Genomic DNA, 17,967 nt, shown 5'->3' with positions numbered 1-17,967 from the left:
GTAGAATGCCAGCGATGATTTGGCTGTGTGATTGGATGCCTTGTCCTGAAGCAGTATCACCAGTTTGATGTCCGCTTCTTCATACTATATGAGGACTTTGTTGTAAATGACCGCCAAATCATATTCTTGGTAATACGCAGAATTATTTTTCACATTGTTCACGTGAAATAGCTGTAATTTTCCCCAGTGACAAAAGCAATCATACTTATGGAACCGCGCGGATAACTTTTGGTGCACTGACCTGAGGAACAAACTAGCTTCATCCATTTTGTATCGACTTCTTCTCTATATATTACATATATATCCCCGCCTCATTTACGGTGACTACAATATCCACCGATCTCCAGTCAGGTGGCGCAGGCCTGCAGTTGATTTTGTGTTGGACCAAATGGTTGCTTTCAACGTATTAACAAGTTTGTGAACCAGAGTTTATGAATGGCATATAGATGGTAGTTGGGACACTTGCAACCAATGGACATAAAACACTGTGCGGGTAGATTCTTTGATGTCATCACTGTCTTAATTTCATGCAACACCGGTAGTATCACATTTACTGGGTCCGTTTCGGATTCAGTTCAGTCGGAGATACACAGTTTGTTTGTTGTCTCGCTACATATCTTCGGACTGTAACATTCACTGTAGGGTTTCCGATCAATTCCCCACTCTGAACAGCAAATGCGTGTTCGTAATACTTTTTGACTATGCTGAAACTACTGAAGTATGCATCGGAAGATACGCATTACAATGTAACCTTCCCAAAATTAACTTTCTGCGTCATTATATTTCATAACAACACACCTTCCTTGAGACACATCACAGATCATTGCCTCAGTAATGTGCACTGTACCGCGTCCTTTGAGTTTCTTCTTTGTGGAAGCTTATCAGCATCTGTATCTTTTCGACAACTTAATTTTACAGTGATGTCCTCAGCAATATGTAAACGAAATTATGAAATCACTCAATTATGGTCATATTTTTCTCAGAATGCCATACGTACGAGAATACTATAATTTAGGTCTGATAATAGTCACATACAGAAGAGACCATCAATGTTACTAGAGGGTACATTGCAGAAAGAGACGTAGGTAATAGGAAGACGACAATTTGAGACAGATGGGACAATATAAGCCTATATTGTCTAAGTTGCCTTTTATTTCTCTTCATCCTTTATATGTGTGTGTTAAGTATCCTTTTCCTGCTTATGATGCTGTTGAAGCGTGGAGGTGGATAGTTTGAAACTCAGTTCTTAAAATGAAAATAGATATGGAACTTGCTTTAGTGCACTGATCAACAAACCTCACAGCACCCGATCCTGATCAAAGACCTCAACCACGCAATTATTTTACAATAAATATGCATCAATATTAGCCAGTGAAGCCAGTGTTCAGTAGTCTGAATTATTTTTCTAAATTGTCAGGATTGCTTGAATGATACTGAACTAGTAGGATCTTCATAATTTACATGATAATTATTCAGTTAAGCCTTGTCGTTGAAACAGCAGCATTTTCAGGATATTTTTTCCATGAATAACAAATAAAACAGTTCTGACCAGAGCAGAATGAAATATATTAAAAACTATACTTACAACGTGTTACAGTTTCAAGGACCTAACGTCCTCTTCATCAGACACAAACACTCTGATAAAGAGGACGTTAGGTCCTTGAAACTGTAACACATTGTAAGTATAGTTTTTAATATATTTCATTCTGCTCTGGTCAGAACTGTGTTTTATTTGTTACTCTACTTATCCAGAGCCATGGAGTTTGTTCATTTTTCCATGAACATGACCGCAGTGGCTCCAAGAGTCGGATTGAATGCCATAGCACTATGAAAATATGAGTATAGGGTCTTAGATAGACTAACGTCCACCGGACTTCCAGTTTATAACCGGCGCATATTACTTGAAGTCTCGTTTGCCTTCCGTCAACATCAATTAAGCGTTATCTGGTGGTCAGAACTGCCGGCCACTGGTCTGTTAGTGATTGCCAAATAGTCAACTGAAGAATTCCGTCACCAGAAGTTATTGCCATCTTCAGATTCTTCTTGTCCTCGAAACGGCCGGACCGGGTTTCCAACTGAGGGAAGCGAGAGAAGCCACCGTTATTGAATCACATCTCGAGAAATGGCTGAAATCTGTTGTAAATTGTATCTTCCACCGTTACCGACTGCTACTATTCTCAGCTCCCTTGTCTGCCTCTGGTGCTATGACTACCCCATCATAAAATCTGTATTCCACAGGCTATCTTTAGCTCTGCTTATTGCGACCACAAGTGAGCAATAACATGCTTTTTTATAAGTGAGATTAACCTCAGAAGATTTCTGCTACAGCACCCTTAGACTTTGTCCTTGGGCACTTTCGTTGCAGACCTTAGATGCCCACAAAAGGAAGTTTTCTGTTAATGAACGGATCACAAATGTAATTTTCATTTTTCTCAAACATGGCTCTCTTTCTTTCTAAAAATGGGTTTGGAACTGGCTATAACAATCAAAACTCAGTTCTGATGTTGAAATATATTTTTTTATTTTCTTGTCAGGCTAATCGCCGAAACAACAGCATCAGCAGTGTAACAATAGTTCAATTTCCCAACATAACTTTGTCAGAGACTATGCAGCATTCCCTCTAAGTGTATGATTGGTTATTATAAGGTACGCTTTTTCACTATTTAAGAATACAAAATGCTCCCTGGCGTTACCACAGATCATGTTTTCTGACCCATCCTCCTCTTGTGCCACTTGCTTCTGCATTCTTTATACTGAGTTTATACTAAATTACAGACGCCTAATATTTACAAAAAAATGTATACCTAATAACTTTGTGCTATTAAGTGTAACAGTTCAAAAAGTATAATACGGTACCATAATGATAGTTTTCTCCTTTATGCTCGCTTTTTCAGAGTGAAATTTACAAAATTCGTGCAAACGAATTAGCCATTCTCCTGATGTGTACAAAAGCCATATGAGACAATCGTGTAGCTTGTACAACCGGAACTTAAAAATTCTTGCACCAATGTAATTGCCTGTTTGAATTCGCTTAAGTAAGAGACTCCTAATACGGTCTGTGTTATATTATAAAACTTTCATGTCATCGACACTACACAGCTCTATGTTGCCCCTTATATCACAACTAAGTTAAGTTGCCGAAAAGATTACTTATTTAATAAGGTTCGTGCCCTTAGAACCTCTTCAAAAAGAAAATAAAGACTATTGAGAATTAATTAGTTTAAGAGAAACTAAACGTCGATTATTTGATCAGAGAACCAAACTCAAAATACTACAAGAACTCGAAAAATAATTGCAAAAGTGAGCGCAAACAAAAACTAGTATACACTTCTCAAAGAGAACAATATCATGTGTTCTTTCTCTTCAAATACTACGTACAGTTTTACTTCTGAATCCAGTTTAGAAAAGACAAACTTCACTAAAAGTGAGAGTTGCTCTCCCTGCCATCTCACAAAATTGTAATGAAAGTGTCAACCATTTTAGATATTTTGATATGGGGATATGAATGTCTTGAGATTTTCGTTATGCAAAATGCTTGTTGTGTTTTCTATTATTGAGATGGTATAGTGTAGGCTATTGATATTTCTGTTCGTACAAAACTTTGTTTCGGTCGCTGATTACAATAAAAGACCATTTTTAGAAAACTATACAGTATTATTGAAATGACCTTAAAGAAGCCTCTAACATTCAACTATATAAATAGCAACAGAAACTTTTGTAACATCACCTGGTTTTAACTGAAACTTAGTATGTTCCTTATTTTCAGCTGAAGTAAATAGTCATGCTCAAGAATAAGAGGATAGGAGATAAAATCCCCCCGATGGGGAAATTTGCGGAGATACATCTTTTACGAAAAATCTTTCCTCGCCTTAACCTTACTAGTCGATTTTATCTCATAATGTATTTTCGTTGTTTGGAGCTGAGTTTGTTGAAAATGACTCTAATGAACTTCTTCGTATTTTACGAAAGTTTTATTAAAGAACTATACAATATAGCATAACCTAAAATATGTAATTTTGTTAGCAGTCTTATACAGGGACTACGCAGGAATTTATTTCGGGAGGGTCCAAATTCAATACGAAGATAAATTATATTAAAATTTGTTATATTGCCCTTAAAATTTGTTAAATTGTCCCTAAAATTAGACCAAATTTACAGTAAATTTGGGATGTCTGAGGGGAGGTTCGTGGCTCCACGACTCACTGTCTGTGTACGTCCCTGGCCTTTGTATTTGATTGATTTATTTTTCATCAAAACTTTTTTTTTTAATATTGCATTCATTAGCAAATACGAGATGGAGTAAATAGTTCTCGTTACTATACTTTGGCACACTAGATCTCTTTCCAGAAGTTAAGCACCGTGCTCGTGGGTTTTCTCGGGGTTCTCCCGTTTCCTCCCACTTTCTTCATTTCACTATTTCACTCATCTCTCCTCATCACCGTCTCTTTTAGCCTAACCGGCATAACCGTGGGACGTAAAACTTAAAGATTTCATTTCTTTCCAGAAGTCCAACAGGTACAGTATTCATAGCCTACTGAAAAAAATGAGTTTCTTTGTGCGAAGGTGTTCGAAATCATCTCGAAACTAAATATATCAGTAGTAGCTTTGCAGTATAGCATGATTCGTGTTTCCATTTAAGAAACAAGGTAGAAGCACGGACATTTTTTGCCTTTTATCTTCGTTTATACTCGTGATGGTTGTATTGAAATTAAATTAGCAGTGTCATCTCTCATACTTTCTTTTTCACCTCTGATGCACTTCCATATTACATCTCCTAACGAAACATTTTCTTTAAAGGAATTATTTTAAAATTTGCAATTAGAATTAGCTCAAGAAATTATTATTTTCAGTGAGCATAATTTATAGAATCTAATACTAAACTATGGGAAGTCAAAGAATTGAACGTAATATTCCTAATAGTTTTTATATTAGTTGATAGTTGACCTGGTTTTAAATTGGTGACTAGTTTTATTTAAGTTGTTTTCGTGAAGTAACTTATAATGTTCATATACTGTGAGCTTTTTTTCTCTTAACATTCAGGTATGGCGAATATGAAGAATTGTGATTGGATATTGAAGACTGCTAACTCCATTATGCAGTACTTGCACGATGACAATAAACCTTCTTTTTAACACGAATGCACCTTGTAAATGTGAGTTGAATTCCTTTAATAAAACAATTGCACTTTACTTGTTTGATCTTTTAATAGATTTTAAGAAATACTCAATTATTGTGCAAGGTAGCAAACTTACGTTTGACCTTGAACGCTACTCTTATGTCGACAATCCGCTTATAGTGACGTTTAACTTAGTGCACTATTCTTTGCCTATAATTCGTTGACACTAAGGCTAAGGTTGCCAACATTGTGATGATGGATGCCGATTTAGTGTACATTCTATATACCCCATAGAATAAATACTTATTTTCCATCTCAAATCAGAGAGTAAAAGCTTCAGAAGATACTGCAACAGAGGTGATGTATTGGTTGCAGCTTTCTGTATTTTCCTTCCAGCTAGGGTACATAAGCGAGCTGTGTGTGCCTTTTGTATCCCTTCCCTTCTGCCCCTGGCAATGGTTGTGAAAATGTTTGTTTCCCATGTTTTGCATCATACACGTATTTGTTATATTGAATTATCAAAGAATCAGCTTGTTCAAGTAGATATAAAGTATGTTGACACGAGAAAATATATCTAATTAACGAATGATACGAAGTGATGAAGCTGCTCCTTTCTTGTATGATTCAAGAAGTGGATGCGTTCGATCGTATTTTGATAAGTCTGGATGCAATCTTCATTGAAAACTGTGATTTACTTTTCTTTAAATTGCCTCTCGTTCTGCTTAACATAAGGTGAATAATGATATTAACCAAAGTCAGTCAATTGATCATTAGTTAATCAATCATAATGTATGTTGTTTTCCTTTCTCTATGTCGGGGACGGGGACACGGTGGCTCAGAGATTTAGCGCTTACGTCTGGTGAATGTGTCCCTGGCAAGATCCTTCAAATTAAGTTTGTGATAGACAACAGCATATCCGTGGGTTTTCTGCGGGTATTCCTGTTTCTTTCTACATTTCGTTCCACCAATTCTTCCATCATTCGCTTGTCTTAATCATTTGTCTCCTTTAGCCTAAAAGGCATAACATGGAACATTAAACTGAAAGATTTCATTTCTTTTGTGTTATTTCCACGCAACAGGTCATGTTCTGACCTCACCACAAACTATATGTCTATATCTCATATAGTTATGGAACTGTGTCTATTTTGTGGACTAAACAGATAAACACTATTCATCGCCGGGATCTGATGATCTGATAGCTCTTAAACTCACAATTTAACAGAAAACATTAATTTTATGTATAACAAACATATTTGATTCTAGGAAGGGAAGAACAAGAAAAATAAAACACAAACGTACCCGTAACGTCTAGAATGTAAACAGAGAAGTATAGTCAGAACAGTAAAGCTGATGTACGATCTCATATGTAGTATTTCCCATAAGTAGAAGCTTTGCTTTGTTATAATTAAATATAAACTAATTATTTGCTGAGCAAAACTATATATTTTCATTAAAATTGAACACGTGTTACAGTTTCGCCAACTAACTCTTTGGCTTCATCAGTTGTATGTATATACGATTGTACAGTTATCCTGTATCACATAGTGTCTGATCAAGCCAAAGAGTTAGTTGGTGAAACTGTAACACGTGTTGAATTTTGATGAAAATATATAGTTTTGCTCAGCAAATAATTAGTTTATACTCATATGTAGACAATCATATACTCATATGTAATAAAGTTATGACTCAAGTACATGATGTAGATCTACAAACCCATTTATATTTAAGTTACTATTCATGTGTTGACCATACATCATTCGACTAAAAGCAATCTGGTAGGCCTATAACCTCAGTAACAGTCGCGTTTGAGTCAATGTGAGGGTAACACAAAACTTAACTAAATTGAAGCTAATTGGCCTAGAAATCCAGTAGAAATCACGTTGGAGGTCGATGTGCTCACCACACATAAATCAACTGAAAGTCGTTTGGTAGACCACAGACTTGAAAAAAAAAGTCTTTTTTAAAGAGCAAAACATGTGTTTAAGACGTGAAAAAGATGTTCAAAATGTTTTAAACATATTTTAAACATATTGATCAGTTTAAAACATGATTTTAAACATAGTATATTTCAAAATCGTATAATAACTTATTTCTTAAGACCTTCTGCTCTTTACTTCCAACTGGTATTACAGATTTATTCTGTATATACCGTTAAGTGCAATATTTTCGTAGTCTACTAGTGATAATACACCTTAATATGCCAAATTTTGTTTTTAGCACCAGCGCTTTTCGAAATGACTTTTTAATGTCCATACCGGATTCATAATGCTGACTTTCTATTTCCGTAAGCTACAACGCACTTTTTTTAAAAAATACCTAATTTCATTCGTGCAGCGCCAGTGATTTACAAGATGACTTTCGAATAACAATTGTATTTAACATGGCATTCCTTGCGACATTTATTGTGCTGCCAAAATGTCTTGAGCCGTGGCAAAAATGCGAACTAATGCTCACACCCTCACACACCCACGCGTTGAGCCAATAATGGTCCAGCTGTTGCTAAGCGAGAGAAAACGAATGGAATTCCTTCAGCCGATAGCAGCGCTTGCAACGGAAGACTAGGGATCAAGTCAATGTAGCATATCTATAGCTAATTGTATTATTATCGGAATTGTACACACGAGTGCATAATATTTACTCAAATGGTCATCTGGAGGTGGGTGAAATTTTAGTTGTAAAATTTGATTGCTATTTCGAAACACTGATGATAATAAATTTATTTAAAAATAATAATTTTTCGAAAAGTAATGTCTGAAGCACACTTCATGTTGTGCTAACTTTAGAATATTTTGTTCAAACCTATGTATTGGTTGTTTTTTAGTCAGTAATTGTATTGAAAAAAAAAAGTAGCCTAATATTTGGGATATTCAAAACACACTGGATCCAAGTCCTTTTTCAATAAAGTTGGGGTTTGCTCAGCAAATGAATTCTATTTCAAAACGTAATATCTTCGCAGTAAAAGCTCGAAATAAATGAAACTAAAGCCACATGAAAGGGCGTGGGCTAGTTTCATATGACAGCCGCTAAACAGGGGCGTCAGTGGGGGGAAAATTGTTACCGCCCCCATTCTGAATTTTAGATTTTGGGTGCAGTAAGGCAGATTTAGAAACCTTTTGATAAGCAGTCTAACAGAACAAGTTTGAGGTCCTTACACCGAATAATTACGGAGGAAATACAGATTTTCAAAACTGAAAAGTTGCTTAGGCCCAATTTCCAGAATTTTAAGCAGGCTGAGAATTCGGAATCCTTGGGCCAGAAAATATACAAAAGAGCAATATAGGCCTATATCTCCTTGCGGCCAATGGAAATGGATGATAACTGAACAAAATTAGTATTTATTTGGTGTAAGGACTTCAAATTTGCTCTGTTGGACTTTGTTCAGCAAAAGGTTTCTAAATCTGCATTACTGACCCCAAAATCTGAAATTCAGGGTAGGGGCCTGATAACCCTCTGTAGCGACAATCACACAAATCTCTAGATTGCACCTTGTCACGTAGTTTTCTTCTTTCATTTCGGATTCATGGTTGCGAAGATACTACGGTTTCCGTATGTGTATTCTTTTTGACACAACCGGCATTTATGTAACGGAACTACGCATTACTGACTATGGCATTCGGAGCTTGACTTGTTAATCTTTCCCATGCTACAGCATACACAATACAATATTAATATCTTAATTTCATGAGCAGGGAGGGGAAAAATTAGCCCTCCTGTTCCCCTGTTTCAGACTCGCTCTTGTCAAGCGTTTCTCCTATGAAACTCTAGCCACACTACACCTTTTCACGTGGTTTTTTGTTTCTTTAATTTATTTCGAACTCTTGGCTACGAAGATACCTCGTTTGCTGAGAAAAAGTGAACCTTTTTGAAAATAGACTTGGATTCTTTGTTTTCCGAACGCCATCTAAAAATATTTTTAGAAAACTACGTTGGTGCCAAATTTATCCTGCAACCTAAGTTTGTTCGAAACGCATAAAATTCATTTGTTTGGTTTGATTGATTACAGTTTTGCATCAGTAGCAAGGCTACGAGACAGAGCTTATTGTTTAAAGTAGGATCCGATCCACAAATTTTGAAATTTTAATTCAGATCGCACTCAAAATCTATAGAACAAATTCCGGATATCTTGTGCCTCTACCCTCAAAATTTAATGTTAAAAGACTGAATATTGCATCAGTAGCGTGGTACACTCCGCATCAAAGAAATTGCGAGAGCTAACGCCGTGCCGTTAGGCCACCCAATATACACCTTCTTATCCCATAATCGTGTCAGGTAAAGAGACTCCCTCTCTCTCTCCCTTTCTTCCCTCCTATACTAAAATTAGCTAACAACATGAGCGCAATTCTTATTTCAAACTACACATGTATTAGTTTCGATAAAATGAAATAACAAAACCGAGACGAAATAAGATTCATAAGTTGATGTAGAGAGAAACTAAAACAGACAATGAAAATTGAAACCAATGGATGTCTATTACACAGAGATTCCGAAGGCAGAGAGAGAGAGAGAGAAAAGGAGAGAAGAAGAAAAAGAAAAGGGAGACCAGATAAAACTGTGGAATTCAAACGTAGTAAGAAAAGAACCTACCATTATAAAGTTCCGTTTTCAGAAATCAAACAGTAATATAGAAATAACGTTTGTTTTTACATATTTTTTTAGAACTATTCGAATATATAGAGAATGCTTTAAACATTCATTATGTCACTTTCATAATGGATAGCTAATTCAAATTCAAGTAGAACTGTAGATCTCCGAGCCACATTTAGGGTAATGTCAAAAGTTTAACACACATGCTTCGTTTCCGCGTGGTTCGATTGCAAATTCGGTAGTGTTCATCTGAATGCTACCAAAGTGCACAACGAAATTGACTTATTCGACGGCCTAGAGAGAAATTAGTAATTCGGATATCTAATCCGGATCCGGTTTTCGGATTTACTAGTAAATCGGGCAAGGAGGAGCTTGTTTCCACGCCCAACATGGATCTGTGTCAGTTTCAGAAACGTATAATGGCGTAGGAGAAAAAGCTTATTCCGTGCAAGTACCATCACTGGACACTCTTCAACAAGAAACCAGCCAAACCGGGAATCAAGAATTCAAGGAAGGATGTGGAAGCTCTGCTGCAATTAGTTACTCCTTGCTAAGCAGCAGTTTTACAAGAACGTGCTGAACATTGCTATTTTTTGTATCTGTACTCCCGGATTCTGAAACTGAAATGTACGTACCAGATTTAAAGATTTAAACAATACTCAAGACAGTGCAGTTTCCGGATTTTGTTGCCTACAATGGTCAGATTATTGATATTTTGTGTCCTCGTGTGTTGCAACACATAACTGTTGTCACACACATCATTATGTGTTCCTGCTGTCCTTTTTCTTTTCATCATTAGTTTAGGTTATGTAATAACAAGGTAAATGCTCACTTTTTTACCTTCGTTTTTTTATTGTTCCACATTTTCGGTATTTGCCGTTTTATTCTCCGAAGCATAGACTAGGTGCTACACCACTTTTCTCCATAGGCATACACAGATTTACTCCTGGTAATTAGCACGTTGCACTTTAAATTTATAAACTTTATAACTTAAAACCTCCATTTTTCACTTACCTTGTTATTGCAAAGGGCCCTTCAATTATTATATACTTTCATCACATGTTGCAGATATGGATTTATCTCTTCCTCCTTATTAGTAAGTTGTGGTAATACACTCTCCTGAACCAACATTAGTGTGTACAGTTTCCTCCACTCCGAGATTAAAATTTAAGCCTTTGTGCCGCGGAGTAGATCCAGTGCTTTCAGGCTTAAAAATGTTAAATTATTTTTATCATTCATCACGAAATTAAATGTCACTACTTTAGACAGTGTTTCTCAGTAATTCCTCAGTGCATATTCGTATTAAGAGCCCTTTACAGTTTTGTGTGTAAATACTACGTTCGGAAATATTTCGTAGAAACTACAGTGTAAAAATCACAACCGACCTGTGCTACGTGGCCACTAAAAAGCACGAACGCTATCTAACCAAGCCAGAGGAGGAGCGCAGCAGCGATGCCCGAGCGACAAGGTGCGTCTCAAGGGAGCAAGCGCATCAGTGACAGTGGATATATACGTAAACAAGGATGTTGCTAAAAGCATTAGGTTGGCTTAGGTTAATTGCTTTCTCAACATATAAACTGCCATTATTTAAAATGATGGTTTGTACATTTCCGAAATTCCTTGAAGAAGCTATGGACCAATGTCTCGTTTCTAGTAGAGACCTTGAATAAGTAATATTCCTTTCCTATCTTTTCTACATTTAGATCAATACACTATAAATAATGAGACCTTTATCAACAACTTCGTGTCTTCGAAACCAATAACAATCACTGCCGACTTTTGCCAAAGACATTTCACATCATCAACACGATGTAACTCTTCCATATATTTATTTTCAATACTTTCCTATATTTGCGACCCTTCTGCTCAATTTCAGTAATCCGTGTCGCTCCACAAAAGGTAATAACTCTTCTTTTTCAACACACGTTCTTATAACACTCAAAATAGAAAGGTCACATCAATCACATATAACTTCCATCTTTCAATGCGGGGAACTAATTTCCTCATTATACCCAATGTCTGACCCAGTATTCTACAAGTCAAGATAATACCTTCAAAAAGCTGCTTTTCACATCTGAAGTTACCACATAAAACTTGTTTAGCAAGTATGAATTTAAGGAAAAGCAACCGATTCACAATTTTTCCCCTCTAAATTTACGTGTTTTTTATATTTCTGTACCTACTCTCCTACTCTCAAAATTTCTGACCACTGCCTTTCCAATATAGGCAGTGCTTTATTGTTTTGGGACACCATCAATAGCAGCATGCAGGTATTCCCGTTGTACGTGTTTCTGCAGTTTATCAGTTCTACAGAGTGTTTCAAAACAACACCGACAACGGTTGGGAGGTAATTCCTGTCACCAAGATAAGACAAAAAGTATAGACCATCCTGGGTGCACAAATGCTTCCTTTCGGAGTTATAGGCTGCTGAAAAAGTAACAAATGAACTTAAAACGTCCATAGCTCCAAAATTATGGGATCTATCGTAGTCGGGACAAGACTTCACTTAAGAACTGGTATGCGCACTATCCAAAAATACATGTTTCAGGATCTTAAGGCGCTCAGGAAGCAATATTTATAAAGGGTGTTTGGCTACGAACATATAATTTAGTGATGAGCGCAAGAGTCTTGGTCTTGCAGGTTTTGCAAGAGTCTTGCATGCACCAGGAATCAGGACCAAGACCAGGAATCACGATGCAAGACCAAGACCAAGACAAAGGGGTGCAAGACCAAGATCAAGGCCAAGACCAAGACCAGGAATCACGATGAAAGACCAGGACCAAGACCAAGGGGTGCAAGACCAAGACCAAGACCAAGACTCTTGCGCAAATGTCTTGCACAAGTACCGGCTCAGTGGTAGACCGTCAGCTTTGGTGCTGGGGTCCCTGGTTCGATCCCAGCTTGCACCAAGTGAGCTTTTTTGGTGGATAGAGAGCGTGTGCGTTGGTTTTCTCGGGGTTTTCCCGTTTCCCCCTACATTCATCATTCCACCATTTCATTCATTTCTCACCATCACAATCTCTCTTAGCATCGGAGCTTAATCGTGGCACGTAAAACTAGATATTACATCATTTCAAAACATATTAGTGGTGTTCTTCTTCCAAAGCTAAAGAGAAATGTAGTATTGAACATCGATAATTCCGTACACCATAGGTGCCGACTATATGGATATGGCCTTGCCTCCAAGGCTCAAGCATCCGTTAGAAATTTTTAATGTGTGCTCAAAAAATTAATATCGAAATAACATTTTTATGACATTGACAAAACCTTGGGTATGTGACCGCAAGTTTGATTTCATGGGCGAGTGCTTATACGTTTCAAGATTTGTTTATCAATATAACTTTTAGCCTCCTCAGATATATGGCACACGAGAATTACAACAAAAAATAATCCATATTCACAACTGAGACTGATTTTGTACAGTTATTTCAAATAACTTGGAGTTTGATGCTGTGTTTTTGTATTTCTAATATAGGTCAAAAGTATGTGTATAAGTTGTTTACACAAAGGACATGGGCAGTTGAGTCGTTTTCAGTTTTTACTCAAGTTATACTAAAATATTAAGAGGTTTGATTATAATCGTTATTATTGTAATTTTTCTCTCTCTTTTTTAGCCAATATTGCTAACATAACATCATCATAGATCTTCTGCCAGTATTGGCAGGTCACTTGTTGCAGCTCAGAACCTTCGATATACGGTGGTTCTCAGCTAGTCTCTTCGTCTTGACGTAGCAATTTTCTGTTTTAATACCTTCCTTCAACTACAGTCTCCTTTGCCCCCTCCCTCTCTTTCCTTCCACTATATTCTCTAGCATGTTCCTCATAATAAAGTTCTTCCTCAGCCATGTCCTAACGAGTTCCTTTTCCTCCTCTTAATTACATCTAAAATTCTTCTTTTCTCCCCTACTGCTACTATTTTCTAACACCTTCTCGTTTTCCGTTCAACCCAGCTAATTCTCTTCTTTTATCGAAAGGCTCCAATATTTTTTTTCATCGCTTTTTCATCATAAAGTCCATGTTTCTGTTCCATAGAGTATATTTTGGAATCACTAAAATAAAATCTCAATATTTAATTGGAAGTTTGTTCGATACAAAGATTAGCTAATCTTAGTTGAAAATAAAAAAAAAATCTGACGCCTTTAGAGTGTAAAAATAATTTAGCAATTTATGGTATTTCAATAATCTGTGCCGTCTTGATTTTCTTTCATGCGTCTCCCCACTTTGGGAACCAGTAGAGTATTGAATCTGTTAAAAAATATAAAAAGCTTACGAAATGTTGTAATTTATCTTGTAAGTAGTGAAGCGTGGGAGCCCATTGAAAAAAATAAAAGTAAAGGTTATTACCCATGTTGTATACTATCATCATACTTACAAGAAGGTAAACTACATTTCATTTAGAAACATACATTGTATTTGCGTTACTATTGGCGCATTGTAGAATTTATCCAGAGTAAAATTTACGTATGAAAAGCATAAGATTTCTTAAAAGCAAAACTTGCAAGCTCCTGCAGCAAGACCAAGACTGGGTGTGCAAGACCAAGGCCAAGACCAAAGGTTCCAGTGCAAGACCAAGACTAAGACTGGATGTGCAAGACCAAAACCACCCGGGTCTTGGTCTTGGTCATGCATTTGCTCATCACTAATATAATTTGAAGTACTCTTTAAATACCTCTATAAAAATTGTTGCGGAAGTGCAGCAGGAATCTAAAACTTGGATATTTGGATAGGGCACACACTAATTCCTAAATGAAGTCTTGACCTGACTAAGCTAGGTCCCATAGTTTTGGAGCTATGGATCTTTAAACTTCATTTGTTCATGTTTTTGGCAGCCTATAACTCCGAAAGGAAGCACTTGTACATCCAGGATGGTCTATACTTCTTGTCTTATCTTGATGTCAGGAATCACCTCCCAAACGTTATCGGTGTTGTTTTGAAACATCCTGTATAATCGTCATAGACGATAAATCAGCATTGTGTAAACTGCCATTATATGGCTTAAGGCTTCGATGTCTGAACCACTTACTCCACCGCACCTGTTTCTAATAAGAATACAATATCAACATTACAATTTTGAGTTTCCTATTATAATCCTACCATAGTCGATCCCAAGCTCGTGTTGAGAGGGAGAGGAAAACCGAGCCAAATAGGGTTTCCACCGTCAAGCGCTTCCGTTAAGGAACAAACAATGCAGGCTTGAGATAATGAAAAATCGCATTCTGTTCAGCTCGACAAGCTATGAACACAGATGGAGGTGGTGATGGGATCCCCTGCTGGAGGAGATAAAGGAGGATACTGGAGGAGGTCAGAAAAACCTACTAGTCTTCTAAACGGGCGAAAGACACGGACCATTGAGTCCACGGTCTCTAACCAGAGTGGGCAATGAGGCAGGTGGTAGGACCTCGTTAGCTACGTAGCCGCATTTAGCGGAGGAAATTGATTGGTGCCCCCCTAAATGGGAATATCTGCCTCGTGTAGGTGGACTTCATCACTGTTATCGATGATATACAATTTATCTCATCTGTACAATGAAGTAGGCAGGGATTGGGACCCTATCATTCCTACCGGAGAAGAGAATCCTTCTGAGTACTTCCTAAATGGGAAACAAAGACGTACCCTTGGGTCCTACAGGTGGTTGATGGGCGTCTGCACTGTAGCTTATTGCGCCAGTTGAACGACCTGGACAAGTGAACTTTGTGTTGACAAACACCGTGTGCATCGGTTTTCTTGGGCTCTCCTCTTTCCTCCCACTTTATTAATTCCACTATTCTTTCATTTCTTATCATCACTGTCTCCTTTAGCCTAGTCGGCATAAACCTGAGACGTAAAACTGAACTATTTTATTTCATTTTTGAACGACATGGAGATAGGCAGGGCAAGGATTCGAGCCTCGGGTTCGGCTGGGGATTCTGGTTATACTCTGGTTGGCTGAGGTCATACCAAGAGATTCGGTAATTTTGGGCTATGTTCTCCAAAGGGGAGGTGAGTTTGCCTTATAATGTTCGAGTGCCACCACTGCATATAGTGGTTGATTTCCACTCTCTAGGAGGGGAGCACATGAAAAAGAACTGGGCAATAGACTGGAGAATCATTGGATTTCTTAAGTAGTTCCTGGGGGCCTTGTAAAAATTCCATACCCATACATCTAGGAGCAATATATTAACCGGCCATAAATGTAAGGCTGGTTTCATAAGAATAGGTAACCCCTTGATGGTGTCCATGATGAGTACACTGTAACCAATAACCTTGAAAATAAGTGCCTCCTGAAAAATGTACGGTTTACCGTTTTTCTAAAATAATGGTAGGAGACCGTTTTCCTGTCAGATGCTTGTGTCAGGCATGCGCATTGGAGAGAAAAAGCACATGTTCGAAGCGAGGATTGATGGCGCCTAGGTTCGGATATGCTGTGCTTTGTTTTGTTTTGTTTCTTTCTTTTGTTTGTTTGTTTGTTTGTTTGTTTAGTGTGTGGTTTTCTGGTGTGATATATACAGTAGGCCTACTACTGTTGAAGATATCCTGGAAATTCAACATTAAGCCACGTAATGTATGGGAAAGCACCATGTTAATATTTGAACTTTGTTCGGTGACAAACAAAACTTTAGTTGGCTATCGTGGCAAGCAGATTGCTCCAAAGTGCAACGATTCGAAACCAAGAAGCTGTTGGGTGTACAGATGGTCATCAGAAAAATGGAAACACCTATAGTTGGCAACACGTCAGATGTATGGGTTGGCAGTGGTGTCGTGGCACCCACAGCGTCGGACCCCTGGTGGTGGTGTGTTAGGTCGGTCTCCATACTACGTCAGGCGCAGTGGAACAGCAGTATCCAGTGGCTGCAGCAGACGGAGGCAGTGTAAAATGGGAGATCTCTCAGATTTTCAAAGAGGGCAAATTGTTGGTGCGCGGTTATGTGGAGTGAGTGTGACGGCAGTGGCTACTGTGTTAGGTGTGTCGCGTGGGACAGTGTCGAAGGTGATGACGGCCTACACAACACACGGGAGAACCACATCGGGGAAGCGGAACAGTGGGCGGAAGAAAATCATGAGTGACAGGTCACGCCGGGTATTAAAGCGCATTGTCACGCAGAACCGTCGTGCCACTGCGGAGCAAGTGACGGAGGAACTCAATCAGCACCTCCCCCACCCTGTTTCGACAATCACAGTCCGCCGCGAATTACATGACATGAACTTACGGGGTCGTGTTGCACGGGCCAAACCGCTCATCAGGGACCATAACGCTTTCGCACGCCGCAAATGGTGCCGCGACCATGCAACTTGGACCGTTGAGGAATGGAAACGTGTGATATGGTCTGTTGGGCCATCCTTCACCCTATTCCCAACCACGGGCCGTGTTTATGTGTGGAGAACGCATAAAGAAGCTTATGATCTGCAGTGTCTCCGCCCAACTGTGAAACATGGCGGCGGCTCGGTGATGCTGTGGGCCGCCATATCATGGTTTTCATTGGGTCCTGTGGTCACACTTAGCGGACAAATCACTGCCAACGATTATGTCGCAATTTTAGGAGACCACTTGCATCCAATGGTCTGGATGTTGTTCCCGGACAATGACGCCATCTTCCAGGATGATAATGCACCCATTCACACAGCTGGCGTTGTTGCAGCGTGGTTTGAGGAACATCGGGATGAAGTTCAACACCTCCCCTGGCCCGCCCAATACCCAGATCTTAACATAATTGAACATCTGTGGTCCGTCTTGGAAACACGACTCCGGCGACGATTTCCATCTCCATCCTCTCTCACAGAACTGGCCGATGCCCTGCACGAGGAATGGTGTAAAATTCCACTTGCTACCATTCACGACCTCTATGCCTCCATCCCACGTCGCATCAAGGCTGTTTTGAAGGCGAAAGGTGGCCCGACACCATATTAATCTGGTAAGTTGCAATTTCGTTCAGGTGTTTCCATTTTTCTGATCACCATCTGTATAAAGTCTTATGATAATGTAGCCAACTACGAGTGGTTTGTGAAGCTAGAATTAGAATCACACTGTTGAAATACTTTAAAAAAAAAAAAAAAAAGCTTTTAGGAAAAGTGCTTCGTAGTTTACCGTGACAGCATTACATAAATTGTGTTGCATCAACTGGAATTTTTCATGTTACAGAAATAAAAGTATACTGTCACTCATGGGTGCCCGAAGAAGGGGCAGGGGGGTCACTCCCCTAGCTAAAGAAAACGTATTAAATTTCTTAATACAAATAAATATCAAATGTAATATATATAGTAACCAGGGAGATGAGTTCCCTAGAAAATTT

At 38.3% G+C, this 17,967-nt stretch overlaps 1 long non-coding RNA gene across 1 annotated transcript in view; it reads left to right on the top strand.

Moving 5' to 3' along the window:
• The first annotated feature begins 2,593 nt into the window (after nucleotides 1–2,593).
• The window catches only part of LOC145664522 (uncharacterized), a 139,544-nt gene continuing 124,170 nt past the window's right edge, over nucleotides 2,594–17,967 (top strand). The window contains exons 1-2 of the long non-coding RNA XR_014127453.1: nucleotides 2,594–2,646; nucleotides 5,041–5,152. This is a non-coding gene — a long non-coding RNA (uncharacterized LOC145664522). The remainder of the gene's footprint in view (nucleotides 2,647–5,040; nucleotides 5,153–17,967) is intronic.

This window comes from Thermobia domestica, chromosome 11 (assembly GCF_964235325.1).
Source record: "Thermobia domestica chromosome 11, izTheDome1.hap1.1, whole genome shotgun sequence".
In the NCBI taxonomy this organism is placed as follows: Eukaryota; Metazoa; Arthropoda; class Insecta; order Zygentoma; family Lepismatidae; genus Thermobia; species Thermobia domestica.
The sequence above is the reverse complement of the archived record's forward strand: the minus strand, read 5'-3'. Positions and strand labels throughout refer to the sequence as shown.